Genomic DNA, 17,672 nt, shown 5'->3' on the forward strand with positions numbered 1-17,672 from the left:
ATAAGTGACACAGTTGATAAGGGCTGTCACAGGGGGGCCTCTCCCCAAGCCTCTGTCCCCCTCCCAGCAGATACCCCAGGTCCTCCGACAGCCAGGCATCTGCCCTGATGCTGCCCTAGAAAAGGCTTCCGGTGTCCACCTGGTTGCTAAGTCCCGTGGACGCGCCCAGCTCTCATGTGAGTGGACTCGTGAACTGCCTGTCATCCTCCTAGACAAGCTGTCCTTTGCTCACAGCAACATGGGTCTTTGCCCAGCCTGTAAATGGTGATGCCCCGGCCCACTGCTCTCTCCTCTCCACCCTCCCTGATGGCGCTCATCCGTTCCACTCTGGGGACTGTCATCAAGCCTGCGCGTGCATCACTCAGATCTCTGTCACCAGCCTGAACCGCTCGCTTCCGAGTTCCAAGTGCAAATGTCCACCTGCACGGGTGGCTGCCAGGCACCCTAAGTGCAACCTGCCTAAAACAAAACTGAAGCCACCCCTCCCCCTATTTCAGGGCAGCCTCCAAGTCCCTATCTTCTACCCCATAAAGATTTCCTGGATCTGCCTCTCCCACCCCTGCTCAACCTCTCATCTGGATGGACTCCTCCACTTCCAGTTCCATCGTCCATTTAGCAGCCATCTGACCATGGCACTCTGGTGTGTGGCCTCTGAGGCCCTCCCCAGCCATGCCTCCCACCTCTCTGCACACCAGCTGTGCCCATGCCTGTAGCTCCCAGCACACTACAGAATGTTCCTTGCCTGCATGCCTTTGGGCCCACAGTCCCCTGTCTTCCTCCCTTTCTCCTGGCTAATTCTTCCTTCTCTCAGCCTCAGCTCACACCTGCCCCAACACCCCTCCTCAGATCTCTCACACGTGCCTCTCTCCCTCATCACACTTGCCTCGCTGTAACGTAATTGTGCTTTCATAGCCTTCTCTTCCCCACTAGGCTAAGGGCTACATGTCTTCCACGTTCATCCATGTAGTCCATGGAGGTACATCATTCACTCTTACGGCCAAATAGCATTCCATTGTATGGATATGCCACATTTTTTTATCCATTCACTAATTGATGGACATTTGGATTGTTTCCACTTTGGGGCTGTTTCGAATAACGCTGTTGTGAACATTCAGGTGCGAGTTTTTATGGGAAATACGGTCTTAGTCAGCATGGGCCTCTATAACAAAATAACATAGACTGGGTAGCTTCAACAACAGAAATTATTTCTCACAGTTCTGGAGACTGGAAGTCTGAGATCAGTGTGCCAGAAGAGTGGGGTTGTGGTGAGGGCTCTCTTCCTGGCTTGCAGATGGCTGCCTTCTTGCTGTGACCTCACACGGCACGGGGGGAGAGAGAGAGCTCATCTCTTCCTCTTCTTTTCTTTTTTTTTTAAGAGTAAAAATTATTTATTCATTCATTCATCAACATTTTGGGGGGTAAACTTAACAATAGCCAAGCACTGACTACCATTCGCCAGTTTCATTTTAAGGGGAAAGTGAATAAGAAATCTTGAAAATTCATTCTGGTTATCCTTTGCTGCACTTTAAAAAATGGGGACCAACCAGCTCATTATAATGCCTCACCCAACATCGTGGAAGCCTGAAAGCTTACTTTGCATTGTCTGAAAACATAATTTATTTCAGCTTTTGTTTCCCGGAGCTCCAGAGCAGCCTTTTTTCCAAGACTGATCCCCACAGATGTATTTGTGATACCCAGGAGGACAGCATACCTGCAGAAACATTTTCATAAAGGTTTATTATTGTGTTACACATGTAAGTAGCTTCTGTCAATAGATAGCTATACCACTCCCAAGCTGTATTTTTGTGAAATTTTACGTCTAAATGAAATGTCTTACTGAAATAAGACTAAATATTTAGCTGGTGAAAAACTTGCCTTTCAATGCTTAATTAGCCCTCTAACTCATATAGAGGAGCACAGCCATTGAAATGATCCCTTTTATAAAAGTGATATAGAAAAGTGCTAAGATACGATTTTCATACATGACTGTATCTAGATAGGAAGCTTGATGTGTCTTAAAATTTTTTAAGTTAAAAAAGTTTATTTCCTGATTTAAAAATTTACATGATTGTTAAAAATTTTTTTAGAAGAGAAAAACAATAAAAACAAAACAAAACAAAACTGAGGCCCAGCAGTGTTAAGGGAAGGGTACTTTGTCCCCTTGGCGACCAGAGCATCAGAGGTGGAAGAGCACCCCCTCAGGCCAGTACAGGAGGGGATGCACTGGGATTAACAAGCGAGTCCCCTCAGGTAGAATCAGGGCTGTGAGGTCCAGCCCCCTGTGCCCTCCAGGAGAGAATATTCTTTTTCTGTCGCCAGCCTCAGAGGAGGGCTTGGTATACTAAAGGAGTTGGCACTTTTCCTTCCATGGACTTCATCCTCTGTGGCCTACCATGTGCCACAAGATAGAGATAAACAGGTAGGTGGAGGCTTCCCTGGTGGCACAGTGGTTAAGAATCCGCCTGCCAATGCAGGGGACACGGGTTTGAGCCCTGGTCCGGAAAGATCCCACATGCCGTGGAGCAACTAAGCCCCGTGCACCACAACTATTGAGCCTGCCCTCTAGAGCCCGAGAGCCACAACTACTGAGCCCAGGTGCCACAACTACTGAAGCCCGCGTGCCTAGAGCCCATGCTCCACAACAAGAGAAGCCACCGCAATGAGAAGCCCGCGTACCACAACGAAGAGTAGCCCTTGCTCGCCACAACTTGAGAAAGCCCGCGCGCAACAACAAAGACCCAACACAGTCAAAAATAAATAAATACATAAATAAATAAATTTATAAAAAAAACAAAAACAAAAGGTAGGTGATATGGCCAGGTATGCTTTTTTCTCTTTTCATAAGCTTTTTATTTTGAAAGAATTATTGACTCACAGGAAGTCACATGAATAGTACCAAGAGGTCCCGTGTACCCATCACCTAGTTCCCCCAGTGGTGACAACTTACATAACTGTAGTGTTACGAAAACCAGAAAAGTGATTGACATTAGACACAACTAGACTACAGACCTCACTCAATTTCACCATTTTGGACATGCACTTATTTTTTTGTATGTCTTTGTGTATAATTATGACATTTTATTACATGTATAGATTCATATAACCACCACCACAATCAAGATACAGAACTGTTCCATCACCTTAAAAGAAATCCCTTCTGCTGCCCTTTTATAACCACACCCTCCCTCCCCTTCGTTAAGGCCTGGCAATCTTGTCAATTCTCCATCTCTATAATTGTGTCATTTCAAGAATGTTATATAATGTAATCATAAAGTATGTAACCTTTTGAGGTTGGCTTTTTGCACTCAGCATAATGCCCTTAAGAGCCATTTAAGTTGTTGCGAGTACGGATAGTTCATTACTTGTTATCACTGAGTAGTATTCCACAGATATGTTTTAAAGAGATTCTCCCAGCTGTGGGTGGAAGAGGGAGGGAGGGAGACCAATTAGGAAGCTGCTGGAGTCCAGGTAAACATCACAAGCCAGACCTGCGTCCTGACGGGGCTCCTCATCACTTCCTGCCACTGAAACTGGCCCTCCAGCCACATGGGTCAGGGTCGGCAGCAGAGAGGAGGGATTGGGGCTGTTGAAGCAGAGCTGGCAGTAGGGGGCGCCAGAGGTCTTGCGCCCAAAGGGCGATTCCAAACCCTGAACACCAGGGAGGATTTGCTGGCGCTTCGGGCCGCTGTGGGCGTGCGCCAAGAGAACCTAGAGTCTTGTGCCCCTCCAGCCCTCAGCCCCCAAGTTTCAGTGCAGCCCTGAGTTCCAAGGCTGGGGGACGAGGCTGATGACCCGTAGTGGGGGAGAAGGCAAGGTGAGGCCTGGACTAGGAGGAGGTGCGGAGGGAGAGAGCTCTGGCCCTTCGTCAGCCCGGGGCTCCCCATCAGGAGGTGGCTCGGAGCTCAGGCCACCGGGCTGGACCTTGGCACCTCCCGCCCCATCCACCCTTCTCCATCCCTGACAGATGCCCTCAGTTCTCCGTCCACTCTTCCGAGAACGCTCCCAAGACCCTGGAGCGCCCCATACTCTACCCGGCTCTCACATGCCTCTCTGAAAGATGCCTTCCAGCACGTGCCCACCCCTTCTCCCGGGGCTTCTCCAGGGCGCTCCGGGCTGTGTGGAGCGCGCAGAGTGGACACTGGCTGCGCAGCGTGCGGGGCGCCTCCTAACCGCTGGGGGCTGGGAAGAGAAGGGGCGTTGCCAGGGGCTCTGGCTCCCGTGGGCTTGGTGGAACTGTGCCGAGTGGCAGGCACTCTCCTCGAAATCTGCACTGGCGCCATCACCTTCTGAATTGAGCCCACTGTCTCGGCATGATCTTAAGCCTGTCCCAGGCTTCTGGTCCTCTGGCTTGCTCCACCCCTCCTGTGCTTGTGGATCCTGGCTGCCAGAACTCACCAAGCAGCTTTCCACTTCCTCGCCCTTGCTCAGGCTGGTCCTTCTCTGTCAAGGCCCTTGCCCCCATTCTCTAGCTCCATGCCCACCCCTCCAGGAAGCCTAACGCATAGTAGGTTCAAAAAGCGGGAGTTCCCATCCTCTGCGCTCCCACGACATACATCAACTGTGCTTCCATAATAGAATCTTTCTCACGCAGCCTTGCCTAATCATTTGTAGTTCACACAACTTCCTCCCCCAGAGACTTCACATTCATCTCTGATTCCCCAGAGCCTGGCACTCAGAAGGCACCAAGTAAAGTTTGATTGAATAAGTGAATGAATGCATCAGTTGAAAGATCTTTGAAACCCTCTTCCTGTGGCCCACTTCCACCCTCCTCCTCCTCTGATGACTCCTCCGTGGTTTACTTTGAGGGTGTTCCTTCCCCTGCTGCCTCTAAACGCTGGCATTCCACCCTCCCCTCCGCACAGTTCACTCTGTCCCTCTCCCTGGGCAAGCTCACTCACACGGACAGCTTTAACTGCTGCGCTGACTCCAACAGGCCCCCAATCCACCCCACGGCCCAGAGCCCTGAGCCACGTGCACACTTTGCTGGTCCTTATCTGTCTTTCCCACCGTCCATCTTTCCCATGAACGTTAAGCTCCATCAGAGCAGAAATCTTATCTGTCTGATCCACTGCTGTACCCCTGGCACCCATACGTGTTCAGTGAATATTTGTGAAATGAATAAAAAAACGGAGACTCTCCCTGTGAGGTCCTGCAAACAGTTCAAATTCAACGCATTCCAGATAGATTTCACCACCTCCTCCCTCCCATGATTTGCTTCTCCAGTCTTTGCTCTCCCACTCCTCCCAGTCCTCCGACTTAGAAGTCCCACAGTCACCCAGACATCTTCTTTTTCTCTCTTAACACATCAATCAGCCACTACGTTGCCCAGATTCTACCTCTTGTCTTTCCAGTCCGCACACTCACCCCCAGTCCCTGGCTCACCCCTGGTTTAGACCCTTGACACTTACCACCTGGACTTCTTCAACTTCTCCTAACTTAGGTTCCTCACCTTTATTTCTGCTTTTTTATTCACATTGTTAGCAGAACGATTTTTCTAAAACATCAGTTTCATTATGTCAACCCCTTAGTTTAAACCCCTTCATTAAAACCCTCCTTGCATCCACATCTCCTAACTGTTGTGCAGACCTCACACAGTGGGTGGCATAATTATAGGAGGCTCAAGGACAAAGGATAATTAACATGGAGCTGCAAAATGAGAATATTATATCTTTTCTAATTTTTTCCAACCTTCTGAAGACATCAAGGAGAAAGTCTCCACGTGCTGCTAGAATGTCTTTAACACCTCTTTTTCACTTGCTAATCTCTTAACAGGATTCTATCCATTCTGCCAGCCATGAGATATTTAGCTAGAATGTAATAACATGGTCTTATTTTTATTTTATGTATTTTGCCTACTATCTATGACATATGATATTGGTTTTTTAGTTATAGTAGTAATGGCCCATAAAATAAATTTATTTGGGAAAAGATATTGTAAATCATATATCCATCAAAAGACTAACATCCAGTATATATAAAGAACTCTTACTTATCAATAAGAAAAAAGGAATAGAAATTAAAAATCAAATAGAAAAATGAGCAAAAGACTTAAACACTTCAAAAAAAAAAGACCATATATAAGTGACCAATGAACAGATGAAAAGTGCTCAAGTACATTAGTTATCAGAGAAGTATGAATTAAAATCACAGTTTGATATCCCTGTACATGCACCAGGACTAAAAAGAAAAAGATTTTCAGTATCAAATGTTGGCAGGACTGTGGAGTAATTGGAACTCTGACTCACTGGTAGTGAGGATGTAATTTATGACAACTACTTTGGGAAACTGGCCATATCCACTCATGTTGGGCATTTCCATACTACCCTCTGACCCAGGAATTCAACTTCTGGGTATGATCCCAACAGATATGGGTACATGTGTTCACCAAGAGTCGTGCACAAGAATGCTCATAGCAGCTTTACTCATAATAGCCAGAAACTGAAAACAAGCTACATGTCAGCAGTAGAATGGAGAAATAACATTCTGGTATATACACATAATGAAATATTGTGTAAAAGTGAGAATGAATAAATTAAACTACACAAATGTTGAGCCAGACACATAAAAAGAACAGTCTTTGTGGTTCCATTTATATGAAGTTCAAAAGCAAACAAAACTAATCTATGCTGTTACAACTCAGGGAGTGGTTACCTGTGGGGCTATGTCTGGCAGGTGGCACAAGGCCCGCTGCTGAGGGCTCATAATATTCTGTTATTGACCTGGGTGAAAAATTGCTTTTTTTAACATGAGTGAAAGTTAACTTTGTGTACTTCTGCATATGTGTTGTATGTCAAGAAAAAATTACTTAAATTTAAGTTTTTAAAAAGTGAAACATTTAAAGACAAGCATTTAGGGAGGGATAAATGAGGAGGTTGGGATTAACATACACACACTGCTATATATAAAATAGATAACCAGCAAGGACCTACCTATAGCACAGGGAACTATATTGAATATTTTGTAATAACCTATAAGGGAAAAGAATTTGAAAAAAATATTTATGTATAACTGAATCACTTTGCTGTACACCTGAAACTAACACAACATTGTAAATCAATTAAGAAATTAAAAACTAAAGAAAAATTTTTAAAAATAAAGACAAGCATTCAGACAATGAAAGTCTGAGGACAGGACAGGTCTCTTGAAGATGGAGTGCAAATGGCTGGCATTCAGGGAACTCTGCTCTCAGGACTCAAGTCCAAATGGTCATACCTGGCTCCTCTGGTCCTGCATCATGTCATGGGGCAGTTCAGCGTGGTGGTTAGGAACACAGATTTGGGAACCTGACGAACCTGAGTTGGAACCTGAGCTCTGCCACTGGCTGTGGGACTTCAGACAAGTTACCTAGCCTCTCTGGGCATCAGCTTCTTCATCTATAAATCACCTTAGAGGGTGATGGGCTTGATCAGTGGAACAACGTTGTCCAGTGCTGGGCACACAGGATGGCCTTGATAAATGGCCCAGCTGATGGTCCCTGCCCAAGCCCTGCTGTTTCACACCTTTTTGCACCCCCAAGTGTCTGTGCATGCTGTTCCCCTGGAACGCCCTTCTACCTGGTGATCACACTGGCCCATCCTTCAATACCCAGCTCAAGCACCTCTTCCTACGTGATGCCAGGCCCCACAAGAGGCTAGCTCCACCCTCTCTGCGCCATCCCACCCATGAGCACATACAATATCCAGGCATACATCATTTTATTGCACTTTACACATATTGCTTTTTTTTTTTTTTAATTGAAGGTTTGTGGCAACCCTACGTCAAGCAAGCCTACAGGCACCATTTTTCCAACAAATTTGCTCACTTCATGTCTGTGCCACATTTTGGTAATTCTCACAATATTTCAAAATTTTTCATCATTATTATATTTTTTATGGTGATCTTTAATGTTACTATTGCAAATAGATTAGGACTCTGAAGGCTCAGATGATGGTTAGCATTTTTCAACAATAAAGTATTTTTTTAATTTATTTATTTTACTTATTTTCTTTTTGGCTGCGTTGGGTCTTCGTTGTTGCACACAGGCTTTCTTTAGTTGCGGTGAGCGGGGGCTTCTCTTGTTGTGGGGGGCTCTAGGCGTGCGGGCTTCAATAGTTGTAGTGCGTGGGCTCAGTAGTTGTGGTGCGTGGGCTCAGTAGTTGTGGCTTGCAGGCTCTAGAGCTCAGGCTCAGTAGTTGTGGTGCACAGGTTTAGCTGCTCTGTGGCATGTGGGATCTTCCCGGACCAGGGATTGAACCCATGTCCCTTGCATTGGCAGGCGGATTCTTAACCACTGCGCCACCAGGGAAGCTCAGTAAAGTATTTTTAAATTAAGGTATGTACATTTTTTTTAGACATAATGCTATTGCACACTTAATAGGCTACAGTACAGGATAAACATAAATTTATATGCACTGGGAAACCAAAAACTTTGTGTGACCCCTTTTATCTAGACATTTGCTTTATTGTGGTGGTGTGGAACTGAATCTGTAATATCTCCAAGGTGTACCTATACATGGTTTACTATTCCTTTAGTGGTTGGCACCTTCTTATAGGAGGAGACTCTCGATACATATTTGCCGAATGAAAGAATGATTGTAACTTCAAATGATTCTAACTTCTCTGCAGTTTCCTGGTGGGGTGGGGCGGGAGCTGGTTCCCTTTGCGTGCCTGTAAGAGCATCAGACACTCAGCCCCGTGTTAGGGACCTCATCCATCTCTGTGGAGAATGGGTGCCACAAGATGCGTTGTGGGTGAGTGCTTATCACCATGACGTCAGCCTCAAAGGTTAGGGATGTCCCCAAGTCATCCCAGTTCCCTTTACCACCTTATATGGATAGGTCACCCATGAGAGTGACTCCAACTTCTACTTAACCTCTTGGTAGCCTAACAGGTTCCCTAAGCCAGGCACTTGCTGATTGAGACAATCACACTTAGTTTTCAACTTTTACAAGTTGTTGTGCAGGACGGGGAGGAGAGTAACTGAATGGGGCAACTCATTCAGATGTGACTTCACACGTGATCGAGTCCATGGCTCCCTTGGTGGTTTAGTAAATCGGGACATATTCCCTCGGCAAGACCCCCATTTGAAACCTGAGCAGCCCTCCAAGATCTGGTGACAACGGTCATGCCACCTTCACCCCACCACCTGCACCCCATGCTCTCCCCAAACACGCAGCCACTTACACTGTACCCTGCCGGCCCCTCAGCCCAGAGCATCGTGCCTCACCTTTTCAGCGTCTGAAATTCAACTCAAAGGTACAGTTATCACCAAGTACCAGATCTGTCGGGATAAGAGATGGAAAAGACAGGAATCCCAGCCATCCTATCTCCTAAGTGGAGACAGATACAGACAGAAATTCACAGAAGAGGGTGGTGAGTGCAGTGGGGGAGGGGTACAGGGGGCCAGAGAAGAGGCATCAGATTTGGGGAGGGGCGGCTGGGGAAGGGGAAGGCTTCCCGGAGGAGGTTGATGTGTCGGTTGCTGATCAGTTTGCTTTCTGTCCCACTAGAATGTAAGCTCCACGAGGGCAGGGACCTCACATCTTGTCCTCAGCTGCTTTTCCAATGCCTGAAAGTCGGGGACAGTGGCAGGCATAGAGCAGGTGTTCCAGGAGTATCGGTGAAGGAATCGGGCAAGAGCTGAGCTAAGATGTGCGGGATGAGTGAAAGCTGGCCTTTCCTCAGGCTTTCTAGGAGGGGGGTACATTGTGAACAAAGGGCTGGAGGTGGGGAAAGGGCAGGACGTGTGAGGGGAGTGAGATGCAGCTGGGGTGGGAAGGGGCAGAGACCGGCGAGGGATGAGGCTGGAGAGACAGGCAGGGCGGAGAGGGCCAGACAGAGCCCCCGCCTCCCCCACCTCCTCTCTCTGATGAGTTCCCTCTGCCCCTGGCACTTCATCTGCACTTCCTCTGCACCCTAAATCCTGCCTCGTGTTGCATGAGTTCATTCATGAGCACCTAGTTCGTGCCAGGTATGGTGCAGGAGCAAAACACCCACCATGTGCAGCATGAGCCAGTTTCCCGAGTGATGGCGCAGCCAGGATCGCAGCTCATCCTCACAGCAACGCTGGAGACAGGGACCCCTCCATCCACCCCTCCATTCATACACTCCACAAATATATATTGACAGCTTAGCATGTGCCAGTTGCCAAGAATGTAAGTCGAGCAAGACCCCTCATCAGGGTGCGGCGGAGAGTAAACTTGTACACAAACCAGCAGGGTAATGTTAGGTGATGATAAGTTCTGTGAAAGACATGGCAAACAGGGTGACGTGACCAGGAGTGACTGGCGGGGCTGCGCTGGATGCGTGTGCGGAAGGCTCTCAGAGAAGGTGACATCTGAGAAGTTACCAGCCGTGAAAAGAGTAGGGCAGGCCGAGTGCACAGCAAGTGCAAAGGTGCTGAGGTGGGACAGTGCCAGGGGCATTGGAGAAGCAGAAGGAAGGCACTCTGCGTAGCTGGAGAACTGGAATATTCGATGAGGGTGAAGTGGAGAGTGGAAGGGATGAGACAGAGGAGGAAGCCAGCAGCCAGATTAGAAAAGGTTTGTAGACGTTGGATTAATTCTGCAGTGAGATGTGAGTCCATCGAAAGGTTTTAAGGAAGTGAGCTGATGTATTCTGAGTGATGCTTGAACAAGACCACGGGGCTAAGCTGGAGGCGACAGAGGTGGGAGACCAGCAACGATGGACGGTCTGTGTGGGGGGTAAAACAGGCAGAACCCACTGCAGGAAGCCTTGGTTTCTCTTCCAAACCTGCTTCTCCCCATCTGTCCCATCTCAGAAAAGTGGCCCCACGGCATACCCTACTACTCCAGCCCAAAATTTCCAAGTCCTTCCTGCACATCCTTTCTTCCCTTCACCCTCCACACAGGTTCAGTTCTGTCCGTGTTCACACCAGGAGAATAGAACCGTCTCCAGGCCAGGCCAGTGCCCATCTGAGGGGCTGCACCCAGGCAGCCTGGCTGTGGGACTGGCTCAGAAGCTTCCTGCTTCTCTGGGGAGAAAGTGGAGAGTAGGCTTCAGCCACAGGGAGGCTCCAGCAGGCATGGACGATGAAGGGAGGAGGGAACGGGAGTTGGGGTCGTTGGGAGAGAATAATCAAAATGGTAGACCATGGACTCCAAGGTGGTAGAGACAGAAGGGAAAGGGCAGGGGTGACGGCCAGTGAGAAAGTGGGAGAGTCCCTGGTTGGGGGTTTTAGACGGTGCCCGCCCGAGAGAAAGTGAGCTGGGAGGATGAGAGGTGTGGTCAGGGTGGAGACTTGGGGACCACACTGACGGCAATGAGGACGAGGTCAAGGGGTGACTCTGGAAGTGGGCAGCTGGCGGAGTGGAGAGTGATGGCTGGAGGCCAGGAGGTCAGGGTGCTGAGGAGCATCTGTGTGGATGTGGGAGTCACTGGGAACCAGGCCAGGCTGGGTGACAGGCATCGGGTCCCCCAGAGTGTTGGGGGTGGCTGGGAGGTGGTGGACGCCAGCACTGGCAGAGGCATGGCTGGTACAGCTGCAGTTGGTATGTGTTCAGAGGGGCCAGGGGGTTGAAGGAGGAATGATCTGGAAACTATAGGGAAAGAGGAGGACACACTCCTACACACACTTCCTGGCCCTGAGATGCCTCCTTTTGCAAGGGCTGCTGGGAAGTCTCCACCCTGACCAGGAGGTTGGGGGGACACCCTGAGAACCCCGAGGCCCCCAGGAAGGGCTGTAAAGGGGTTGAGAGAGAGGCCCGGACACGGAGATGGGCCAGGCTGAGGCCACCCTGGGTGAACTTCCCAACTAGCTGGAGTAGAAGGACAAACAGGCCAGCCGGGCAGGCCGGGTGGGGACGGAGAGGGTGGAGGCCATGGGTCGTGGCGGCAGAGGGCGCTGTGGAGGAAGGAAGGTCCCAAAGAGGGCGAGAAGTTAACTAGCTTGTAGCCCAGGTTAACTATCCATTCTTTTGTAGAACTGCCTTGAACCCCCAAAACTGCCAGAACTGTGGCTTCTACCACTGGTCTTGCCAGGCCAGCAGTACTGGTCTTCCCCAGACCCCTTCCTCTTTCCCTCACTCTGGGGAGACGGGTTCCCTCCTGGCCTGGGGCCCCGAGGCTGGGCAGACCCAGGTGAAAGCAGCTGAGGGACACAGGGAGGACAGGCCCCATCTCCTCACCGCTGCTCCTTTGCAGATAATCTCCGTGGGCACCAGAGAGGCACAGAAACTGCTCTTCAACCATGAGGGGGTTTGGTGGGGAACCTGGGGTGCCAGATTAGCCACCAGGTCCCCTGGTCTCCCTGCTGTGTTTGCTGTGGAGAAAGCAGCTGCCTCTCAGAGGCCATGGCTACTTTATCCGTGTGTGTAGGGGGACCCCTTTGACACTACCGCCACCTTTGCCTTGACAGGTCCACATGGAACTCCTGCTCTGGGAGGGAAATGAGAAGAAATTGGCCCTGTGAGCCACCATCTTGGCTGTCACGGAGCAGTAATCCTTACGGTGTACGGAGGGAGGCTGGGATTTCACAGACCAACAAGTGATCAGTGTGCCACAGCTAGGATGTGGGTACACATGGGGCTCTGGGAGCCCCAGAAGGTGCCTCATCTGCTTGGAGTGTCAGAAGCGCTAGTATGCTCACAGGCTGGGAGTCTTCATGGAGCCTGGGCCAAGGGGCGTCAGGAAACCTGAATCTGCCTTTCTGGTCAGAGGAAACCCGACCGATGTCCTGGTGACAACTGATAATGGTAACAGTCCCAGCAATTGTCCCTTGAGCGTTAGTGACCTGCCAGGCATGAGCGCTCATCCATCCTCTCAAGTCACCCACCAACACCTGCAATGGGTAAGTCCCGTCACGGCGCCCATTTCACAGAGGAGGGAGCAGGACCTAGTGTGCAGCTGGTCTGGCCTCACAGTGACAGACACACCATCCATGCATCCATTCATTTACTTATTCAGTGAATGTTTATTGAGCACCCCCTAACAGTGCCAGGCACTGTTGTAAGTGCTGGAGATGCTGCAGATTACAACACAGATAAACTCCTGTGAGTCCCTGCTTTCATAGAGAGAGAGCTAAGTAAGGAACAAAGAAATAAAGGAAACAGAGATTTGAGAGCTGGTGTGGTTTAACAGCCCAGACCAACGGTCCCTTCCAACCTGCTGATCATGAGCATGCTCTGCCTGGGCTGGAGCCCACAGGGAGGGGGGTGCTAGCTTAAGAGCTGGGAGCAGCACCCAGAGCCAGTATCTCTAATTGTGAGTCCGGGGGTGGGGGTCCTCTCCCCTTGAGCGCATTCATCTCTGGAGACCCTTGACATTGAGTTTCCGAGCTGTAAGCCCAGATTTGGGGCCAGTCAAGGTTCCACCTGTTAGTGGGTCCTGATTGAGGAGCTCCCAGCATCCCTGGCAGACACCTCTGGCTCATTCTTCTCTCTCTAAATGCAGATCCCCTCACTGTCTGCAGTTGATACTGGTCAGCACAGACCTTGGCTGTGACTGTTGGCCAGACACCTATACATGGTCCGGGCTTCTTCACAACATGGCAGCCTTGCACTGTTTACACGGCAGCTCAGGTCTCCAAAGGTGAGTATCCCTGGAGAACTTGAAGGAAGCTGGATTGTCCTTAAGACCTAGCCTTGGAAGTCACATCACATCACTTCTGCCATACCCTATTGTCACCATACTCTATAAGTTTGGCTCTCCTCCAAGGGGAGGAGGCATAGACCCCACTTCTTGACGGCCAAAGAATTTGTGGACATGTTTTAGAACTGCCACATACAGCTAGGAGTAGTGGCACCAGAAGGTGAATTTGGGATGTCTGACGGCAGAGTCTACACATTAGGCCATAGGACCTCACATGACTCCAGGCTGCCAAGAAAGAAAGAGAAGGGGCTTCACGAAGGCAGTAGATGTGGGCTTGGAGAGGAGACAGAGAGCAGTGATGCTAAGAAGGTGAAAGCTCTGTCCTGTCTACCCGCGGACATCCCAGCCCAGAGGATCAGGGACTGCTGGGCCGGTTGGATGGTTCCAGGGGCTTGGGGAGCCCCTTGTCCAGGGCAGGGGGCCTGAATCAGTACCTAGCACCGGGGAGAAAAGGGAGATGGGCTTCCTGCACTCAGTGAGCCTGGAACGGTCACGGGCCAAACTCCTCAGGGTTTTTTTAAGGAGCTGGTGAGGGAGCATTAGGGATGTCAGATCCCGCTGCCCAGATTGTAGTCACCACCATGAAATTTGGGAAGTGACACTTTTTCAAGGTCAACTTTCTCATCTGTTGTGTGAGGTTGGCTTTCAGTGGTTCCCCTGCTTGGAGCAGCAGGCAAAGGGCTGGGACCTGAAATGTACCGAAACTTGCCTGGGGGATGTGGGAGAAGGAGGGCCACAGCACCCAGGTGACCCCAGCGGGCATTCCCAGTTGGAGGCAGCGCAGTAAACTCACAGGGCCCTTTTCCTCTGACACCACAGTGGAGGGCGGGGGGTGGGGACAGGGGGTGGGTTCTGGCCTGGCTGGGAGTCAGCCTGGGTTTTGGTGGCAGCTCCACCAGGAAAGATCTGTGTGACCTTCAGAAGTCACTTCCCTCTCGAGCGCTCAGTTTCCTCATCCATCAAATGTCAGGTCAGTTGATCTTTAAGACGCTCTCCTCTGGTGACATCACAAGCTGATTCTCCAGCCTCCACAGACCTTATTCACCCCAAACCTGTTCTCTTAGCCCCCAGCCAGAGCCTGATGACTGGACAAACACACAGGAAGAAGACGTGCCTAAAGATAAGGACCTGGATCCAGCCCAGATCCACTTTGATCTCAGACTGGGTCCTCAGCTAAACCTGCCACCTCCCAACCTGCTCCATTCACAGGGAGGATGGGGAGAGAGCGTGGATGGTCTAGGGTGTGTCCATCCGTGGGTCCCCTGCAGGAGCACGGATGGACACATCAACCCTCCTTCCCCAGGGATCAAGAGCATCCTTGCTAAGCCCTTCTCCATTAGCACCACCATCCAGCCACCCACCAGGCAGGACACTGAGGGAAGAGATGGAAAAGTGTGAGGCTTGGGCACCCATCCCTGACCAGCTCAGGCCCCCACCACAGACAGTCCCTGCAGCTAGGACTCCTCAGGGCTTGTCGCAATGGTTATTAATCATTTTGGGTAATTGGTATTTAATATTCATCTTCCTTGCCAGACTGGAAGTTCCATGAGGACCAAGTCTGGTTTGATACTTTATCCCCAAAGCTTGGAACTGTGACTTGCGTATAGTAGGTGCCCAATAAATAAAGTGAATGATTGAATGAATGAATACTTTTGAAGAGCTTTTAATCTAGTAAGGAAGATTAGGCACATACAAATACTATGATAAAAAGCCTTTCATAGTATTTATATATATATATATATGTGTGTGTGTGTGTGTAACTGAATCACTTTGCTGTACAGCAGAAATTACCACAACATTGTAAATCAACTATACTTCAATAAATTTTTTAAAAAGCCTTCCATGTCGTTCAACATTTATTATTAATATACTAGCTAACATATAGGCGAAAGTTGCCAGATTCAGCAAATAAAAATACAGGACACCCAGTTACATTTGAATTTCAGGTAAACAGCGAATGATTTTGTAGCATAAGTATGTCCCATGCAATATGGGTGTCCTGTATTTTATCTGGCAGCCCTTCGCCAGACCTCTCTCCAGTCCTCACGCCAACCCTATGGGAGGGGTATTATTATTATGTTCCTTTACGGAGGGAACTGAGGCACAGAAGGGATGAGTAACCTGCATGAGGTCACATAGCCGAAAAGTGACCAAACCAAAGCTAGGTCCTGATTAGTTGGAGCCTCGGGTCAGCCTGCTTAGTCTCTCTACTCTCTTGCTTCCCAACAAGTGCCCATAAGTGGTGGGCACTGGGACCCAACAGGGGAAGGTCCTTTGCCAAGTCGGACAGTAGGTTTTGGTTGGATGGACAAGAAAAGTTTTCCAGAGGAGGGACAGAAGAGGGGGGGGACAGAGAGGGTGGCAGACTCTTGCAGGGACAGCATCTGGGAGAGACACCACCTCAGGCTTAGACCCATCAGTCCATGCCCAGCTCTGACTGACCACTCTGAGCCTTGACCCTGTTCAGTAAAATGGGCAAAGCACAGATCCACAGTCTCTTATCTAAAATCCTGGGGGCCAGATGGGTTTTGGAATTCAGAATTTTTCAGATTTTAGAAAGGAGGTTCAGCATGAAATGTACATTATATAGCACCTCCAGGGGACCTGGGGCAGCATCCTGTAATCAGACATGTACATTTCTGTAGCCAAACGTCTGAGCATCTACATTCAACGCGATAAAGACTATAACTTAGTTTCACGTCAGTTCAGCAGGTTTTGCCATCCATTTGGTTTTCAGGCATTTTTGGGTTCTGGAATTGGGGATAAGGGAGTGTGGATCCGTTCTCTCCAAGGCCGGTGGGTCGCTGCACAGAGAGGGCGCTTGTCCCCAGGCTTCCCTGCCCTCCTTCCCCCGCCTGCTGGGGACCGGGGAGGAGAGGGGGCTGGTTGGAGCGGAGGCGTCTAAGGAGTTTCCAGATAGGAAAACCAACGGCTGCGGGGCCCCAGGACGAGGCCGGGCGTTCCCTGGCTGCCTGGGCCGTGAGTCACCGGGCCGCAGCAGGCAGCTCGCAGGAATGTGGCCCGGCCAATCGCCTGGCAGGGGGTGGGCGGCGGGCAGGCGAGGGCACGGCTGGGCTCCCGGTGACTAAGCAAGACCCTCCCTGCGGGCCCCTGCCGGACCCCCAGCGTCTGGCAGCTACCCTGCAAGGGGCGGGGAGGACGCGCCCCCTTGGACCCGGCTCAGTGCCCCCCCACTCCTTCCGGCAGGCAAACGCGTCCGGGGAGGCCCAAGGGCTGCGCAGGGACCTTCGAAGCGGATGTGGGGAGAAATAGTACAACTTACATTTCGATTCACTTATATTTCATACTTTTACATTTTAATTTACTTTTTTTTCTTCAAATAAGTTGTACAAGTCACATGCTTTAGAAATGTAAATATACAAGGATCTCCAAGAGATAATCTGTACACCCGTATTCATAACAACATTATTCACAATAGCCAAAAGATGGAAACCAAGGCATCCATGGAAGGATGAATGGATAAACAAAATGTGGTATATACAGACAATGGAATATTATTCAGCCTTAAAAAGCAAGGAAATTCTGACACATGCTACAGCATGGATGAACCTTGAAGGCATTATGCGAATGGATAGAAGCCAGGGACAAAAAGGCAGAGACTGTATGATTCCACTTATATAAGGTACCTAGGGTGGCCAAATTCGCAGAGACAGCAAGTAGAATGGTGGTTGCCAGGGGCTGGGGGAGTTACTGATTAATGGGTACAGGGCTTCAGTTTTGCAAGATAAGAAGAGTTCTGGAGATGGATGGTGGTGATGGTTGCACAACAGTATGAATGTACTTAATGCCATAGAAGTGGACACTTAAAAACGGTTAAGATGGTAAATTTTATGTTATGCGTATTTTGCCACAATTAAAAACAAAAAGAGGAAGAAACATGTAAAGGTACAAAAGTCACTCTCGCACTCCTGCCCAGCAGCCATCCACTTCCTTCAACCAAAAAAACCCTAATGTCTTTAGTTTTTGTGTGTCCTTCCAAAGAGAGTCTGTGCATATACAAGATAATCCATATATACATGTCTATGTATAAACATTATATGTATAAAAATAAATATAAATATGTA

The sequence above is a fragment of the Eubalaena glacialis genome, chromosome 19 (genome assembly GCF_028564815.1).
Source record: "Eubalaena glacialis isolate mEubGla1 chromosome 19, mEubGla1.1.hap2.+ XY, whole genome shotgun sequence".
Taxonomy (NCBI): Eukaryota; Metazoa; Chordata; class Mammalia; order Artiodactyla; family Balaenidae; genus Eubalaena; species Eubalaena glacialis.